This window comes from Ambystoma mexicanum, chromosome 5q (assembly GCF_040938575.1).
Source record: "Ambystoma mexicanum isolate Mex_15411 chromosome 5q, UKY_AmexF1_1, whole genome shotgun sequence".
Lineage (NCBI taxonomy): Eukaryota > Metazoa > Chordata > Amphibia > Caudata > Ambystomatidae > Ambystoma > Ambystoma mexicanum.
The window spans coordinates 598,711,999-598,732,348 of NC_090933.1; the positions used below are offsets into that span (position 1 = coordinate 598,711,999).

A 20,350-nucleotide genomic window follows, 5' to 3' on the forward strand; every position below is an offset into this window, starting at 1 on the left:
AAATTAATGATCAAAATACGGTTGACCAGGATCACGTTATGCTCTAAATAACATACAACTCTTAGAGACTGACACTAAGCATAAAGCACATGGCGCCCAACCTTTCCTATAGAGCATCACCATTATCCTCTTAAATTCACAAGAAGCGGATTCTGCTGTCATGGTTTCAGATTATACCTAGAACTGAAAATCCCCTTGTCTAAAAAGAAACCTTTACTACCGGAGGATTTTACTTCCATTCTTTCGTACACCATTTTCTTAACAGATCTTCCTGCTAGAAAGGAAATAAAGAATTAGCAATCAGAGGTATAATTGTCAACTAGAATATTAAGTGGTTTTTCCTCCTGTAGCACAGGGCACAAGTGCCTAACCAACCAGAGATGCACGTGGCACCTCAAGCCCAGCATAAATGCATATGATCCCAGCACCAACTTAAGGAGTGTGATTAAGGGTATTTCATGGACCATTTGCTCCTATTGGAGTCACAAAAAGAGGATTGGGCAAAATTGTGACAGCGGCAGATGTGCTTTAACATTTGATTTGTTGTGACTTCTAGCACCAGTGGAAAAGCAGAGAGCTGATCAGGTTTTGTTCACAAGCAACATCGATATCCAGGAAGCCAGTAGTAGGAGTATATTCTGCAACAATTAGGTTTTAGGCTCGCCTCCCTTTCCAAGTTAAATGATTAGCAGCATGTGGGCAGCTACACACAGTTTGAAAGAACGTCTGGACATGTCTTGTTTCCAGCATGGCTCCTAGTAACAGATATGCAGCATATTTGCTGTTTTCATTTATTAAACAGTAATGTAGGTCAATTAGCAGTTTCCATGTCAATTGCAATGAGTGGATTAACCTAGCTTTGGCTGTCCCTTCAAGAGCTAGTCTTCCAACAAAAGATATACTCATATATCTATATACCCATCAAACATCGGATCAAATTCAAATCAATGTGCATAACACACAGAGCAATCCACGACCACGGTGCAGAGTTCCTTAGAAGAAAAATAAATGTACATCACACTACAAGGCCCCTCAGATCCAGTAGCGACATCTACTTGGAACCCAAATCATACATCAAAAGAAAACTTGGAGGATCCTCTTTCTCTCACCTCGCACCAAAAACCTGGAACGAACTACCAAAGAACATACGGAACACAAGAGGTCACCTACAATTCAGGAAACTCCTCAAATCCTGGCGCTTCACCCCATAACTAGAAACAATGCCCAGAGGGGCATACACAGCAGAACTAGGCTTAGAGGAACCTATCCCCAATTCCTAAGCCTTCGACTCTTAATAGAATTAAGGATATACGGCTCTACAACATATACACTTATCATTTGAAAAGTAGACCACCTAGAATCATACCTAATAACATCCACAGATCAATCGGGAAGGAAGGCAAGGCATGTCCCAGCAATAGCACCTTGGCCCACATTGTAATCAGAGGCAGCAATGGACCAACGACAGTAAATAGAAAGGAAGGAGTGGGGAATGATAATATAATACCACTACTTAGGTAGGGATAATGCTCGCCCACCCAGGTGTACTAAACTCAATAAATTAGCTGGGGACCAGCCTCGCCACTGCCCAAGAAACTAGAGAGTCAGGAAAGGGAAGAGAAAGAAAATACCTACCCAATGGACCACCAACAGTAAATAGATAGGAAGGAGCAAGGAATGATAATATAACACCACTATCGAACTAGGGGATAATGCTCGCACAACCGAGTGTACCAAGCTCAAATAACTTAGCTAAGAACCAGCCACGCCATGACCCTAGAAACTAGACAGTCAGGAAAGAAAGAGAAAGAATATACCTTCCCAGCATGACAACCGGATACATAAAACATAACTACAAGGATCAAGGGACATGAAACACAAAAACCAAAACCTCAAATTTCTGCTTACATTACTCACACAAAATCCCACACAACCACTTCTCTCACAGCAAACCGCACGCACTTCACCACACCGCAACAACAAACAATCAACACATGGATCGCAACAACAGCACACAAGGACGCGCTTCGATCCTATATTCACACCAAGCTCAGCGCACAGGTAAAAACGAACTGAAGCTGCCAACAGGACACCACCTTCTCACTTTCCTACGCCCTCTTCACCCACTAACCCAACCCCACCTCATTGTTTACAGATCCGCCTGAGCGCCTGGAGACCAACTCTGTTGGTGACGATGCGCTATATAAATACCTTTAACATTAACATCAACATATATTTATATATAAATGTGCAAACAAAAGAGGGGTGTCAGGGGTGTAACTCTGGGTCCCAGCTGTAATCAGCTCAACAGTCCAGGGATGTTCTCCTCCTAGTGAGCTTTCATGCCTCAGAAATCTTCAAGGATGCTGACTGGATTCAGCTGTGCAGGGTTGAATCCCTCTGGTAAGTACCAGGATGTTGCAGAAGGGAATCCTGGTGTCGATGTGAGAGATTCCAGCGATAATACCAGAAGAAGCAGAAAATGAAATGCGCTCAAATGCTATTTGTAGGAGGAAAGGATGCAATCACATAAGTCTATAGGAGGGGAGTGGGAAAGTGATGTTTGGGGTAGGGTGGGCTGGGGCGCAGTTATGGGTACAATATTTATGGCTCATTGGGGTAATCTCAAAGATTACTGCTAATACGTGCAAGACACACTCAGGAAAGAATCTGCATCACATGAACCGAAAAGTATTAGAGGCTGAAGGGAGACAGGGAAAGGGAAAAGCAATTGAGGGGAGTGGTGGAGACCAAGAAAAGTGGAAGGGGACACATGGTGAGTGCCTGTGAGGATGGGGAAGACATTTAAATGTTTGAGTCTTTTCTAGGTTATCGCGTGAATCAACACAGCTATACTACTGTGGGATTCAGCATAATGTAAAACTTATTTCTGGGAAATTATCGTGGGAATAGGGAGTGGAATGTTTTTTTGTTTGTTTTTTTTTACACCTGCAGTGATCACATCTGGTAGGCTGGGGGAAATGGGGCTTTGGAAAATAATTATTGGTGTAACAAGTAGGCCCGAAGAAACTATAGCATAACAAAACCTTTGAAATTTGGTGAAAAAATCGTTTAAGAAACAATTAAAGTGATCACAATTAACGCAACAAAACTCTTGAAATTCAGCGAATGTGGGAAGTGATGACCATTTTAAACCTGCATCTCACCTTTGCAAAGCCCACGGACACATAGATATTATAACAGAAGGGATACACAATGACATACAAAATTACATCATGGGTGACATCTATGGGGGAAGCTGAGTTAAGATGCCCATCACTTCTCACATCCGCTGAATTTCAAGGGTGTTGTTGCATTAAATCTGAACCCTTTAAAAAGGCCTATTAATTAAGTTTTTTCAATACATGTATATATATATTGCATGGTCAGCAATAGCAACCATGTAGTTGTGGTTAAGTTGGCTTTCCCATACGAACAGCAGTTTTTGGGCAGCTTATAACTTGGGGCCATTTGACTAATCCACATGAAACTTAGCAAAGAAATATAGTAATATAGTGCACACTACGATTTCGTCAGGGGATGGGGTGGAGGGGTAGTTGTAGGAGGGTTCCAAAACTTTTGAAATCTGGATAGACATGAAAAGAAAATGTTTTGCTTACGGCTACAGCCAAAACCACTTGATGGATTTGCACCAAACGTGCGTGAGGAGCAGCAGCCTGGTCCCAAAAGCGTGGATTTGCACATTTGGTGTTAATCAGTGCAGTAGATTTATTTTTAAATGACCAGAAAGTTGTTCACATTTTGTGTGGTATCTAGGAATGGTCCGCAGACTCTTCCTGATTCGGTGTCCGCTGACGCCTGTGAGACAATCAAGGAGCTGCGTAACGTACCTGGATATTGCACGTAGCCGCTGATTGGATTAAGAAATGTGAGGATGGTAAAACCTCTTGAAACTGACACAGTCCGCAAACATAGCAGTAAAACATTAAAAATCACAACATTACACTTGTCAAACAACTGAAAATCTATGGGGAGGTGAGCAGTGATGAGGATGGGATATGTTTGCAAGAAGCCAAAAATCAAGTGTTTTTTCTAGGCTGTCTGCTTCCATCTCAGATTTCAGGGACACTGCTGTGATGTACAGGAACATGACAAATGTTCAAGGACAGCCTTCATATGTATGCATTACAGGGTCAATAAAGAACAGTTTTTGGATGGCTTATAACTTCGGTGCCATTCAAAGAAACTACATGAAATTTTGCTATAAAAATATAGATCCAACATACCAAATTAAGAATACTCTACTCCTATGCTCCATGTTGCAACCATGGACTATGTTTATGTATTATTAGATTGCTTTATTAACAACAAAACTTCAGTAGAATGTTTCAGTTTCAATAAGTACATTTGGTGATACATGGAGTAGTTCACGAGAGGCCTACAAATCACCCTTCATATGTTGCTAGCAACACTCTAAACAGAACCCCCAGAACCCCCTGAAGAGACTTTCCATCAGGATTGTTACAGAGAAGTGTTGCCATAAGTTATGTCATCGATGATGCCATTTGTAAAGTCATCTTTGATGTCTTGGGTGTTAGCCTTGGCAGTGCATGGCGGTGGCGCGAGTTATGGTTGCATTGATTATCATAACTAGCAAATTTCTATGGTGTTTAGATTTTGCCCTGCATCTATTACGTTGCTTTAACACAATTTTTGCACTAAATTGCACAGGTTTTTATTAGAGAAATTTAACCATAACGTCCCCTATGAATGTTTTTTCACATGAAAAAAAATATATATAAAATATCCTTAATTTACCAATAAGATTAATAGCTAATGTGTTTTTTGTGAATAGCCCTAGGGCAAATTGGAAGGTACAGACAATAAAGCAGAATCATGTAAGTCTTTTATAAGACACGTCAATATTTCCCGTGGGAGAAATGGCTAGACCTATTTCTAAAGGGAATACCTGGTATCTTTGGTTCAGGAAACCCAGTATTTCAGCCACACATTTTTTTTCTTATGACAACATCACTGATAAAAATCACATAGGACGGGGACTTCCAATATTTTGGTCTACAAGAAAGAAGCGTACTTACCAACTGACTCATTTCGGAATCATTTCAGCTTCATAGGGGTACCAGACAAGGGTGTCCACTCTGCCCGCTACTATTCATCTTGTCAATGGAACCACTGACAGTGCTACTGCGAGATCATGTTTATCTCCACACAATAATAGGGGAGGATCATGAGAACAAAATCTGGCTTTACACGGATGATCTACTAGTGGCTTTACGTGATCCTAAGATTTGCATCCCACATCTAATGCGAGATATTAATGGCTGTCTCTTGGGGGCGTCAATTGATATTCCAATTTTCTCCCTGGCTCCTATCCCCTGGTGATACATTTTTATGTCTCTGCGGTTCTGGGAAGACCCAATGCCTATCTGGGGTTACTGGCCACCTTATAACAAAGGCAACTCTGATTTTCCCTCTTACGGGGCTATGAGCACTGCTTTTGCTGACGGTCCTTTGGGGAATTGAACTGGTGTTTGCTCTGAGTTTATCTCTTGGACATGGTAGAGGTTCTCGGCTATCTCAAATAAAGACATTTTTTTTGCCAGCTTTTTATTTCCTCAATTTATATTTTACAACATAGTCAAATAAATAATAACAACAAGGGTTCAAATATACAATAGAAGATTACAGATGAATTCACAAACTCAGTCATTAAAAAAACATGTGAAAATGTATTTAATAATGGAATAGAGAAGGAAGAGAAAGATGAAACAAAAAAGGAAGAAAAAGAGAAAATAAGAACTTCATAAAGGAAAAACAAGTCATATCAACTGTACAATTCATGAATAAGAGTAAAACAATCCTCATCAAGACTTTGACTTTTGTTTTGGCTTGAATAACAATGGCCTATAAAGTCACAAAGAACAGATCAACATACCTTGCAGACAACATTGAATTATGATAGAACAGATCAGTATATGCTTTGATTCAGACACATTAACCATACGCATCAAGGAAGGTACCCCATGTGTCCAGAAACTTATCAGTATCCCTGCTTCTTTGTAAATATCCCTTTCAAAAGGTGGAGACAGTGAGCAATTCTTCCACCCAATTGTCAATGCAAAAAGAGCAGACGATTTCCAGGACCTTAAAATCATTTTCTTGCAATCATACAAGCTCAAAGGAGCCATACTTTTTTTACCGAATTGAATATCCTCTAACAGAGACACATCTCCAAGCACCAAAAGAGTTGCAGACAGTGGAACTGCACAAAATAAGATCAAACCAACTCTTTCACAGATCCCCTTCCAGAATGTTTCAGTTTTTTGACAGAATCAGATCAGATGACTGAGAGTGCCCCTTGCTTGCTTGCAGTTCCAACATAAGTCGCTTTCCAAAATGTCGCTCTTAAACATGCGTACCAGCGTCCAGTAAATCCTAAAAAGGAGTTTGGTTTGCGATGCCCTTAAGCGCCAGTCCATGCTCATCAGCCGCACATTACCACAGCACCGTAGCCAGCAACCCTGATGAATAACTTCACCCAGCTCTTCCACCCAAACATTCACCTATTCCGGATCTCCCTTACGACATGCTTTCAGGATTCCGTACATAGTGGCCGCCGGACAAAACGCTTGTTTGCAGGTTTCCAAAGCAGACCAAGCTGTATTCTGGGTCGCCAACTGTGATGGGTCCATACTCGAGGTGATAATGTTCTTCAACTTTCATTACTCTGCATAAGTGCAATCAGTCATATTCCAAGTGAGGCATAACCGTACAAATGGAATCCATTAGTTACCTTTAACTAGATCCTTAATGTACTTGATTCCCCATCAGAAACAACGCTGGCCAGAATAACACCTTCCTTTGCGATTTCAATGCAGGTTTGAGCCAGATCGAAGCATCGGGGAACAAATATGGATTGCTCTTTGGAAGATTTGTTCATCGTCGTCAGTAAAGTTAGGTAAATTCATACCGTCTTGTGTTTGAGGAAGCTGGATTTTCCACAACGCAAGTCTCTGCGGTTTCCCATCCCATATGAACTTCTGCATGATCCTATTGATCTCCTTAAATGGGAAGCATTGATAGGAGATCATTTACACGTGCTGCTAAGTTAATTTTAATACAATAGATTTTCCCCTCACGTGGATAGTCTCAAGAGTCCCCACCTCTCCAAATCTGATTGAAGCTTCGGTATTATTGATTCAAAGTTCATCTTCAGTAACTTCACCACCTCCGGACCTATCCAGATACCCAAGTACTGCATTTTTCCGGACACCAAGTAAATTGGAATTGATTGCAGGAATTTTGCAAGCACAAGTTATTCACTGGGTGGATCTCCAACTTATCCCAATTTACCCTATAGCCTCACACAGCGGAAAACAATTGAATATCTTGCATTAGATGTAGGATGCAATTGCTTTCATCATGGGCACTCGCACAGAATTGTAAACAGGGGCCCAAAACCTTATAGCTCTCCAACTGGCATTTGCCAATAAAGAGACAACACAGAGTGGATTGTGGTATGCCAAATGCAGGGTAACCCAGCTTTATTGGAAGTATATAAAGCTGGGGAGAACATGGGATTAACGGCAAAGCTCTCTCTCTCAAATTGCTTTCATTTCAACAGGAAAACAGCAGTTTGTATAATGCAGATTAGTCACTCTGATGTCATCATAATCACTGAGCTATGAAACCCTAGCTCTACTGCTCACTGGTCCTAATTGCTAAGCTACATATAGTATCTATATGTCCCAGCCTACTGCTTGGGTAAGTCTCTATCCAAGGTCCCACTTATAAAACATTCCATAAAATGTGCTACATCATCATGCTTGAATATTATTGGTAGGCTCTAAATTACTTTGACAGTGAAAAGGACATGTGCTTACCGGTTAAAATGCGGTCACACTCTCCGTGAACTGGCGGCATGATGATATGTTTTATGTAGATGGGAGGAGAGGACAAGCGTATTGCCTTTTTTCTTAATTAAATAAAACAGCCCATGTTATCTCTGCCGTGATGTCTCTGAGTTTCAAGGACCAACTTCCTAGTAGTTCCGGCCCTCCTTATTCTTGCAACAGTAACTGTGCCATTCTTTTCTCAACACATTTCTGAATACTATTATTATGAATCATGCTGCTTTCACCATTTGCGCGGTAATTATTCGTCTTTTTAGCCTCATCCTCATTTCTCCATCACGCCGAGCTGATTGCTCAGAAATTAATCTGTCTGCCACTTAGGAAATTTCCTGGGATGTTCAGTTCCTCCCATGGACTTCAAATAGTCTGCCATGTTGTCTTACCTTGATTTACCTTAACATTTGAATGCTCACAATGGTATCTTGTTTGGTTATGTAACCCTACCCTACAGAGCCCTGGGCCCTGACATTCATTTGAGGCAGCTACCATCCACCCAACACAGCATTTTCCTGAATTAAATGTATTTGTTCAAATAGTGTGCTTAGCTGGGGCCGCTCTTTAAAGCTGCAGAGCTTAATTATCTGCTGTGTTGGTACAGTTATAAATGGCAACTGCTTGTCATGTTATTTTCCTCTGCAGGACACATTCATTTTGCTATACCGATTTCCTGGTGCATGCCCCTCACATGATTTCCCTTCCTATGAGTAGCAGCAACCTTATATGCCTACAATTGTTCTGCCCTACTTGTGTAGTGAGTCCCTATCTTTTGTACACGCCTTCCTGTCACCTAGTCACCTAATCTATTCTAATTTAAAACACACTAATCGTGCAAGCTAATGCCTTCTCTGTTCCCTACTTGTGTGGCAGAAAAATAACTATTCTTTGTGTCAGCTGCATTTCCAGGAGAATTTAAAGTGCAATTTCAAATGTGTTCTTTCTTATCTTATAATTCTGTTTCTTCTGAGGAAGGCAGTGGGGCAGAGCCTGAACATGCTCTCTAGTTAATAATTGCCCCACTACAGAATCATCACACCAAAGGCAGGAAGATTGAAGCCACCAAAGCTGCTGAAGATGTCAGAGGACTGCAAGGAACAGATGAGGAGCTGTGAACAGGAGGCAGGATTCCTGCCTGATTCTCAGTCAGATGGCTGCTGCTGAATTTGAAGCCTCGGTAGGACAGGCAAAGCTAGCATTCGAGTACTATTACATACAGGGACATATGAACAATGAAGGGGCCAAGATGAGGAGTCAAAGAACCACAGCAATACCAAACCAGGTTATATCTACCTAACACAATGGAGACATAAAATCCATGTCAATTCAGTGAGACATCAGCAGTCCCCCAGGACCAGGGAAGAGTTTAGAGCAGAGGGAACAGGAGCAGAAGGACTCGGCTGGGCTTCGCCGCCAACCACTGCAAGAGCTGCTCCTAAGAGTTGAGAGCCCCAACAAAGCTGCAAGGTCTAAGAACTAAGTGACCTAGAGCAGCACAAAGACGTGCCTGCATGAAGTGAGCTGGGCATTATATCTCGGGAAGTGAGCTGGGCACTATATGTCCGACACCGTTTGTCTAATACCCTTTCCTTCATTCAGAGTTTGGCACCCTGTAGAGGTCTTGACATTAGTTCCGGAGGGAGACCAGGATCACCAAAGGATGGTAAAACCCATAGTCTCCGGTCATGGCAAAGGGATCAACCGATAACCCTGGACTCTGAAAAAATATGGCGTAAGTGTTTATTCACTAAAAAGGTAGGTCAATGGTTTAGCTTGGAGTCGATATAAGAATGGAGGAAAACCAAAAGAATAAACAGTGAGCTGCTTCACCTTAGCTAAGGACAATCCGACCACCCCTTTTCCCCCTTGGATTCTATCTCTCAGCAGTCAAATGAAGTCCCCATCAGTCTGCGGGACATTTCTTTCTAATCTTGGCCAAGTTGTTGCTCTGTCATTGCTTGGTCAGGATGATCTCCCAAGAAAGCAAATCCTCCCATCAGGGACCTGTGCTCATTGCTCCAGCTGACAATTCTGGGTGAGACAGGGCCAGACCTTCCTAATCCTGTATAGGGTGGAGAACAGGTCCCACAGTGCCTTTGGCAGACTCTGCTGGATTCCTTGGAGAAAAACAAAAATGGTATGTGCCCTATCATGCGGGTGTCTCTTGACCTGGATCCCTGTTTGGCCTCCAGTACTTGCTGCTTCTGTCTTCTCGGTTTAGCCACTGATCCCCTTCTGGTGCATCCTGGAAGGTTGCGATGATCTGGCCCTCTGAACTAGCCCCTTTTAGGTTTCCCAGCACTCCTCTTCTCCTTCCACTTTCTCCGTTTCAGCCTCCTGGCTCATCTGAGACAGGCATGGTATCAAGTGAGGCACAGATATAGTTCGAAAACCTTTATTTAAAATACTGAAGGTTGATGTAATGCCTATCTTGCCTTGGGTTTTCCCTTAACTGATGTTTCTAAGGATGGTTGATATCAGTAAGTCCCAAAACAAAGCCTGTCTATGTCAAACCTATGCTTGCCCTCACTCTTGAAATAAAAGGTTGTGCAGGGTTTCTCTAAAAGAAAATAGTGCACTAAAAACAAGTATGAAACAAGTCAGGTGGTATTCGCGTCAGGTTCAGCTTTGCCAGTTCAAAATAATTAAAATCAAACCGTGCCCTTGAACTCTTCAAAGCACATTTCCTCTAGTTTCAAAACAAATTAATTCACAAAAGTTCCCAGGTCAAAGTAATTCAACTCAAAACATGCCCTAGACTTTTAAAGGTACAGTTCTTTGTTTCAAACCAAATAGTTTCACAAAAGGTCATGGGTTCTCTTGGGGGTTTCCCTTCCCAAGCTTCACAGAGCTTATAGTTTGTTTTGGGCCTCTCAGGGTTACCCCATCCCCAAGCTTAAGCCCCTATGGGTCTACAATTGTACACAGGTCCACTGATTCTCTTGGGACTCCCTTCTCCAAGCTTCCTAAAGCTCACAGTTCCTTTTAGGCCTCTCAGGGTTCACTTCCCAAAGCTTAGGCCTCTCTGGTTTCAAGGTTTCCCAAAACACAAACGTTCAGCTTCTCAGGATTCACTTTTCCAAGATACAACTCTCTCCCTTAGATTCAAACGGTCTTTCAAAACACCCTGGGCATTTTGCTCCCACTTCACTTTTCAGTGCAGCTCCCCCTTTTTTCACCTTCTCATAAGTGGCTTTTCACACTGCTCTATATCACAGACTTTCGAGATACCTTTACTTTCCCCTATGCACGACCACTCTGATAATAAGTTTAACTTTCTTCCTTCTTTGCTTTCACCATCTTGATATTGCTTTGGCTGTGCCTCTTGCACACTGTACTTTGCCTTCTTCCTGTGCTTCTTGCACGCTTTTGCTTTGACTGTTTTGTTTCACTACTTTAGTCCCATGCCTCTTGCATGCTTGACTTTCCACTTCTTTCTCTCTCGTGCCACTTCTGCTTAATTTCCAACTGCTTTTCTTTATTTCTTATTGCTTTTTTGTTTTCTGTGCCGCTAGCACACTTCAAAACTGTCTTTGCTTCTTGTGACGCTCACATGCTTCAAAACTCTCGCTTCCATACCGCTCACACGCTTTACAACTGTCTCTCTTCTGTGCTGCTCGCGTGCTTTAAAACTGTCTTTCTCTTCTGCTTCAGACTCCCGCACATACCAGGTTTTTCATGCTGCTAGAAACTCATCGGTTACCGTGATGCTTCTCACAATGTCTGCTTCAGGTTGGAGGTCAGGGTATCACCGCCAGCCCCTCAGACTTTCCTGGGGTCTGTATGCCGCCCAGGGAAATTAGCACTTTGCCACGCCGCCAACAGGACTCTGCGTACCCTACAGGGTTTGAATTCCTACTCCTTAGAGTCACAGCTCCCCCGCCACGCTCTGACGCATAAAAAACAACGGGTCACTGTCTCAGCGTCCTGTTCTCCACCGGATGACTCTGGGCTTCTCTGCTGCAACTTTCTGGCATTCTGCTCCCATGGCTCGTTTGCTTTCTGTAGCACAGCTTCACACAAAAAGGGATCACCTGCTGGACTCAGCCACACAGCTTCCATGTTGCATTCCTAGCTGCTGCTCTCTGCTCTGCTGTGTGTTCCACCTTTTATACACCCAAGCCCTGTCAAGTGGTTTCAGGTGGGAGTCCTTGGCCTCTCTTTCCTGACCCCAATCAGGGCAATTATTGGGACATGCCTGACTCTCAGGTCTCCTCTTCTTCTCAGTACTAGAGTGGTGTTCAATAGAGTACAGGTGTGCATAGTTGCCGTCAAGTGCCTGACTCTGCCTGACCTTGTTAGAGGACCATGCTGGTGGTGTGCTGCAGTGTGCCTCTCTAGTCATCTTCCTCCTATCAGAACTATATTCACCTTTTCCATAGTAATCTGCATTACTCTCGGATGCTTCTTCATTGTTTCAGTATGTGGTGGAAATGGGAATACCCAGAGACGTCCCCCACTCAGGTGATGGTCCCTCGCTTGTCCGGCCCCAGGGCTGGGATCCAAAAACGATGACCCTTGCCTGGCCACCTTAACAGAGGATCCCCGGGGAATAGGTGTGAGAATGCCATCAGGTTTCTCACACTCCCCCACCAGTTCCAATTGAACTATTCTATTATCCACTGGTCCTCCTTCCCCTTCTGTCCTCCTCCTTTCTCTCATGCACTCCACTCACAACTTCAATCTCTTGGACTGTCTGCCCCCGCTCTCCTTAGCACCTTCTGGCTCTTGGTTCCCTTCATCATTCCACCTCATTTCTCTTCTCCAAACCTCCTTTCTCTGATGTTTTGTTTTTAATCCTACTCAGCCCCCCTTTACTTATACTAACCCCCAGCCCCTCATCTCTTGTTCTCCTACTTTTCTTCCAACCTCCTCCTCTTCAGATATTCCTTGCCTTTCTACCTCTCTTTTCTGCTGTTCATTACATTCTCCTTTCTTACTCCTCATCCCTTCTTGTTGAGGCTCTCACTCCCGTCTTTCCACTCTTCTCCTCAATCTCCTCCCAAACTTCCTTGCACCTTCTGATAACTATCTCTTTGCAGATCCCACTGCGAAACACCAATGCCTTCCTTCCCTGAACACTTTCACTCAGCATGCCTTCATCCTAGCTCGATCCTCCCACAAACACCAAACTGTGCTCAGCTGCCAAGTGCAACTAGATGCAAAATCACACATTCCCTTCACATAATTCTCAATAGTGAGGCACATGTCATCAATCCAAGCCACAATTCTGGTTAATTTAGAAATTCATCAACCTCAGGATGTTGTCATTAGCTTAGATTCCAACAATTAAAAGTGTGAAAACCATGTTAATATCCTCCTCTCACCTGTGAATTCAACCCTTGCCATCGCTAATCTCACAAATGTGTTTATCCGCCAACTGCAGCCAAAGTTTCACAGGATTTATAAAGCACAACTCTTATTTACATGACCCAATGATGCTGGAGGATGGTCCCAAGTGGTTGCTGACTAACTGTACCACAGCAGGGATGTCGTGGAATATATTTGTATACATCACTTAAGTGATTAGTTCTAGCAAGTAGGTTGGACACCTACAAGACATCTACTTACCTGTTTTTTTTTTTAATTTCTTTTAATTTTTTTTTTTTGGTAAGATTAACATCTGTGAGAGCCCAATTGGTGCGGTCAGTGGGGATTTATGGGCACAGAACAGTGCAAGGCTTGCAGAATCTAGGTTTCTGCATGCCTGTCCCAGGTTTGCAGATGTCATGTGCAACTGTCCACAATTTTATATCACGGATGCTCTGGAGGGATGATGTTTGCTCATAATGTGGAGGGCATAGTGTGTTCCAATTCTTTGGCGTTGGTGAAGGACGCAATGCCCCCAGAAACTGAAGGGACCGTCTCGTCTGGTGGCACGACGAAACGGCATCATCCGTCTGAACAGAGACAACAACCATCTAAACTTTATGTATTTTCAGATGTGACACCGCAATTTGTCACAAGTACAAAATACAATACTTTGCACTCTGAATTGGCTCGGGCACTTTCAGTATTATGTATAGTGTTTGACAGGCACAAGGACCTTTTTCATTACCACTACAAAATGGTGACAGATTTGGGTTTTAACAGTGCACTGGTATACCAAACATCTGCAACCTTGCAGATTACCCAAACAGGTAACTTGTATCTTTATTCTTGTGAGAGAATGGAATTCTGCTTCTCTCACAGGCACTCCATACTTCTATTCTTGTGAGCGATAAGGGCACCACAACAGGAGACTGAGTGTTATACAAACACAATGTGATTTGTTGGACCTTGTATACCTTTTGTCTGACAGGCTTTCACTGCTCCAACATGATGTTTTTTGGTCCTTGATGGACACGAATATCCGTAGGTAAATACATTTTCTAACTATGTTACATATCCGCCGAAGAATGAAGAAGGAACAAGTTACTGACCTGTAACTGTTGTTCTCCAGCATGGGTCTGGCATGGATTCACATGCTCATGAATATTACCTGTCGTCAGGTTGGGAATCCTTGGTAAAGAAAAAAATCAGTTCCAGTTACGTTTCTGTACTGTCTTTCTCCTGATAACCAATCACTGGTCTCTGGGTCATACTACCCCCAGCCAATGACTGCCCTCTACCAAAGCCCCTCCTCTGGCAGCCATCTTTGGATTTGGTAGCACGTAAAGTGGCAGTAGGACCAAGTGAAGAGCCGCCGAGGGGTAGGAGGGAGGGTTCGCATGTGAATCCATGCCAGACCCATGCTGGAGAACAGTTACAGGTAAGTAACTTGTTCCTTCTCCAGCATGGGGTCTGGCATGGATTCACATGCTCATGAATACAAGAATACATAGCAGTACACACATGTACAGCCACGGGAGGTGGCAAGGCTCAACATTAAGCATTTCATCAACTCAACATTAAGCATCTCTTACCTCATCACCAGGCCCACCTTCAGGCGCAATGGTTGCGCAGCACTGCCTTACCGACTCTGGACTCCTCCCTGGAATCCCGGTTGACGCAGTAAAATCTCATGAAGGTGTGCGTCGACCTCCACATAGAAGCCCTGCAGATGTCCAGCAGGGGAACACCAGATAGGAACGCTGTGGTAGCAGCGACCGCTCTGTTCGAAGGGGCTCTATGACGGCCGGGCAACGGTCGGTTTGCCTACCGGTGACAGTGTACGATGCAGCCGGAGAGCCGTCTGAAAATGGAAGCCTTCGAGAGGGCCTTCCCTTGGTTCACAGGTCCAAAGTTCACAAACAGCTGTGATGTCTTCCGAAAACTCTTCAAACTAGAACTTCAGCGCTCTAGCTACATCCAGCGAGTGCAAAGTCCTCTCGGCCGGCGACGAAGGCGACGGGAAGAAAACAGGTAACACCAAGGGCTCGTTGAGATGGAAGTCCGACGGCACCTTGGGCATGAAAGAAGGCTGCGTCCTCAGCATCACCCTTGTCTCGTGGAAAGTCAGGTATGGGGGCTTGCAGGAGAGGGCCTGGATCTCTCCCACTCGTCGTGCGGAGGTGATGGCCATAAGAAACGCTGTTTTCCATGACAGGAACTTCAACGGTGCCGAATGCAGAGGCTCGAATGGCGACCCCATGAGCCTGGTCAGCACTTCACCAGGCGATGGGACCACAGGGATGAGCGCCCAGGAGTTCTGGTGGAGCGGGAGATGGCCGCCAGATGGATCTTGATGGGGGCATGGGCCAGTCACGCCTTGGCCAGCGATAACAAGTACGACAGCACTTGAGGGGCCGTAATCCACAGAGGGTTAATCTTCTGTACACAGCACCCGACAGAGAACCTCTTTCATTTGTGGCCATAGCACTTGAGAGTTGAGGACGCCCTGGCCTTTGCAAGCACCTCCTTGCAGTCCGTCGAGATATCGTACCCTCCAAATTCTAGTGCTGCAGGAGCCAGGCCTGCAAGTTCAGCAACCCCGGGTCGTGGTGGAGGATGGCGCCTCCTTCTCTGGAGAGGAGTTCCGCATCTGTCGGCAGTTTGACTGGGGGGGACGCTGACATGTCCAGAAGGTCCGGGAACCAGATCTGTCTCGGCCACGCCGGTACGACGAGGATCAACCTGCACCGGGACCGTCTGAGTTGGTTGATGAGTCGCAGCAGCAACGGCAGGAACGCATAGAGGAACAGGACATCCCAGGGGAATGAAAAGGCATCGCCCATGCTCCCCGGCTGGGGAAACCTGCTGGTGAACCTCTGGCACTTTGTGTTCGCTGCTGTCGCGAATAAGCTGATCTGGGGTTTGCCCCATTGTTGGAATAGCATATCTACTTGATCCAGTCGCAGCTCCCACTCGTGACACAAGCGTAGCTCCCTGCTGAGTGAGTCTGCGATGGTGTTCTTTATTCCTGCCAGGTGGAAGGGTACTAGAAACATCCCTTGGGCGACGGCCCAGTGCCACAGATCCTGGGCCTCCTTGGATAGGGCTGGGGATCTGGTGCCTCCCTGCTTCCGGATGTAGAACATTGTGGTGGTGTTGTCGGTGAAGATCCTCACCACCTTGTCCTTGAGGGACGGAAGGAACGACCCGAGGGCCCAGAACACAGCTCGGAGCTCCAGGACGTTGATGGGTAGTGACCTCTCCTCTGGGAGCCAAAGGCCTCTTGCGTGGAGATCTCCGGTGCGCTCCCCATCCCTCCAGGGAGGCATCCGTCATCACGTCTCGTGATGTGCCGGGGTCTGGAAGTCCATACACGCCGCGAGATGCCCGCGGGTGCCCCACCACCGGATTGCTTGGCGGAAGGTCTCGTTGAGCGAGATCCTGTCTTCGAAGCTGCCCACCGCTTTTATCCAACGGGCGTCGAGGAACTCCTGCAATGGACGCATCCGCAGCCTGCACAGGCAACAAGGTAGATGCACGAGGACATGATGCCGAGAAGGGACTTGATGGACCTCACCCTGGCCACGTCCATGGTCGACAGTCGTTGCACTTTGCCCAGGATGGCCTTCGTCCTTTCCTCCGATGGGGAGGCCAATCGTGCCACTGTGTCGAGCCTGGTTCCCAGGAACAGTGTGACTTGCGACGGGGTCAGGTGGGATTTCGTGAAGTTGATGGAAAATCCCAGATCCGTGAGTAGCTGGACGGTCTTCACTTTGTGTTCGACGGCGAGATCTCTTGTCCTTGCTCGGAAGAGCCAATCGTCCAGGTAGGGGTAGACGTGGATCCCCTGCAGGCGCAGCCACGCCGCCACTGGTGCTAGGCACTTGGTGAATACACTGGGTGCCAACTTCAATCCGAAGGGGAGGGCCTTGAACTGGTAGTGCCGTCTTTGGACTACGAATCTGAGAAACTTTCGATGTCCTTTTAGAATGGGGATGTAGAAGTAGGCATCCTCCAAGTCCAGGACGACAAAAGGAAGTCGCCCTCCTCCAGCTGCCCCAGTACCTGCTGGAGAGTGACCATCCGGAACTTCTGGGACTTGATGTAACTGTTTAAACGACGAAGGTCCAGGATGGGTCGCCAGCCGCCGGTCTTCTTTCTTACGAGGAAGTATCGGGAGTACACTCGGAGCCCCGGAGCCTCTTTGGGACAAGCTTGATGGCTCCTTTCTTCAGCCCATCGCCCTTACTTCCAACAGCAGTTGGTGGATGTGGTTTTCCTTCCTGGCCACGGGTGGAATGCAGGGGCAATTCTTTAGAAACTCGAGAGTGCGCCCGCGTGCCAGGGCATCCAGCACCCATCGGTCAGTAGAGATGGGACTCCCACAAGCTGATGAACTTCGCCAGCTGGCCTCCCACCGGGGTGCTCAGGTGGGGTCCAGACGCTACGGCCAGTTCAATCCTGCTTGGTAGCGGCCTTGCCGCCTTGGCCTCCTTGACAACGACAGCGAGATCCTCCTGACTTGCCGCTGTTAGGGAGAATTCACTCTTTAGGCTGAATTTCCTAACCTAGTGAGTCCCCCAGCAGCTTTGCTCTGGAGTTTGTTTTTTTCTCCTGCCAAGAGTGAGACTCTTTTTCCTCACACTCTTGGACATGATTCATGGTATTCCTTTGAATGTTAATGTGTTTTATGGGCTAAGGGGTCCTTTACTCCATAGGGTCTCGTGCGCTTTTACTATGTGTGTTACACAGCACCCTCCGTGCTGTAACACAGGGGTGTCATAGTGAACCCCCCCCATAGATTCCATACCCTGGGACTGACTACTGTCTCCCAGGGCATGTAAAGTCACCATTGGCTTTACTAGTCCCAAGTTATTAACAGAAACCAGTACAAACCATCATATTGTGGACGTACTGGTCGGGGCAATTCGATTGCCCCGGGGTCTGTTAGTCGAGGGGGCACGTCTCCGTCCCCCCGATCGAGTTTTGGCTGGTGGCAGTGGATATTACTTTTTATATTCGACCGCGAATATATTCCTATGGGATTTTCCCATTGTTCGAGGCTACCAACTTTAATTATTTAATTCTCATAGCCTCGAACATACCGCTGGTTTATTTAATTAATATTAATTCGCCGGTTGGTATTTTTTGCCAGGACTCGATTCTAAAATGGCGTTTGTGTTCTCTTCTGTGACTCCAACCCAAGTCGAGCCCTTTGTTCCACTTTTTGGTGGGCTTCTCCACAGAAGCCTCCAAAAGTGGTGCCACTCTGTCTGGGTACCACAGGGGGCGTGGGAGGGGGTTTAGGCACCCTGGACTGAGTTACTTTGGTAACTCAAGTCGCACTCTTGTGTGATTGGCCCAAGTGGTGAGCCGGCCGGCTCACCACTTAGCATGTTTGATTGACAGCTAGGCTGAGCGAATGGGGGTGTGCTGCATAAAAGCCGGGCTTTGGGGACTGGAACTTCAGAAGTCGCCACAGGACCTGAGAATCCGACGAGGGAGAAGCTGAGCCGACCTACCACGACGACACCACCGGTGGAGCCCTGCGGAACCGACTCACCACTTCCCGACGACAGAGAAGATCTCCCGGCTGGAGAGGCTTCTTCCCCTGACTGGTGGGCACAACCAGTTTACCTCCTTCTCTTCGCACCCCAGACCGGCTAGTGGTCGAATTGCCCGTGCCAAGCACCCCGGCAACCGGATAGCCACTTACCACTGGACCGCGAACTAAAGGACCGCTCCTTTTACCTGAGAAACTCTGCGGCTGGTTTCTTCCCTGGCAGTGCAACGGACTCCTGTCTTCCTCCCCGACGAGATCCTCTGTTCCCCCGGATGAAGCACCGACTTGCATCCGCTGCTAGTAACAACTGCCCGCGCTAGAGTATTCTCACCACTTTAAGGTACCATGTCCGCCAGGCCTCCCTTTCTAAAGATTGCTACAAGGTAATAATAACCCCTTAACCTTCTGGACTGGGCTGGCCGCCTTGACCCTCTAACTGGTCTCTTTCTTTGGTCCAACTCTTTTTGAACCTTTTCAAGACTTTTGTGCACTACAACTGTGTGACCTTGGACACAATTCGTTTGATCCTCTTAAAGTGGATCCGGCCTACTGACTCTAAACTCACGGTGTTACTTTGCCTTCCTCTCTTGTTGTGCTCGTGAAAAAGTGTTGGGATCTGTTCAATTTATTCTCTGCTTTTCTCTCCCTTTTTTTTAAAAAACAAATTATTAGAGTGCCATCTACGTTAAGCGCTCACCGCTGTCTGAAAATAAGTGGGGCGTTACTTAAGACTTGTCTAATATTCTTTTAAGGGAGTGTATATCTTTTAGTGACCGTGTTTTCGAATTGCTTACTATTATTAGTGCCTGTGTGTTTTTCTAGATGTGGTTTCTAAATAAATAATTATATCTCTTTTACACCAAGCCCTGGTCAGTGTCTACTTGTTCTATTGTGTTCTTTTGACCTATTGTGAATACTCTGTATACTGCCTAACTCTTCTTGAGGGAAGTCTGACTGCTCAGCCACAGCTACCAAGTGAATCTGTGTGGTACAGACTGCTACCAAGTGGGTTTACTGCCAAACACCTGTAGTCCTAAATCTTTTGCAGTGGTCCCAGAGGGAACTGCACAGGTTTCTGCCTAACAGCCGCGTCCTCTGTAGGCAACCTGCGACGAGGAGCGGGCCGCCTGGCGGTACGTCGAGGAGCTGCCGCCGGATCCTTTGGAGGCACCCGAAAGGGTGGCCGTCGTTGCTGCAAAACTCCCAAGGCCCGTGCTGTTTCCGTGTCGGCCTTGATGGCCTGCAGTGACTCGTCCACTGTCTTGCCAAACAGGTTGTTCCCGTTAAAGGCATGTCCAAAACTCTGGTTTGCACATCCTGGAGGGAACTGTTTGCCTTGAGCCAACAATGTCGGCGAAGGCAAATACCGTTGCCCATCTGGCGGAAGCCGGTGTCAGCAAAGTCCATGGCCACCGTTATGGCGTGGTCCGATGCCATCTCGCCTTCCTGCAGGATCTCTAGGGCCTCAGCCCTCTGGTCGTCTGGGAGGAAGTCGAACAGAGGAGCGATCTTAAACCACAGCTCCCTGTCGTAGCGGGCCGCAATCGCGAGGGCGTTGGGCGCTTTATTTGTCGTCGCCGCAGAC

At 46.1% G+C, this 20,350-nt stretch overlaps 1 protein-coding gene across 2 annotated transcripts in view; it reads right to left on the reverse strand.

Moving 5' to 3' along the window:
- The window catches only part of SDR16C5 (short chain dehydrogenase/reductase family 16C member 5), a 326,953-nt gene that overhangs the window by 93,976 nt on the left and 212,627 nt on the right, over nucleotides 1–20,350 (reverse strand). The window lies entirely within an intron of this gene.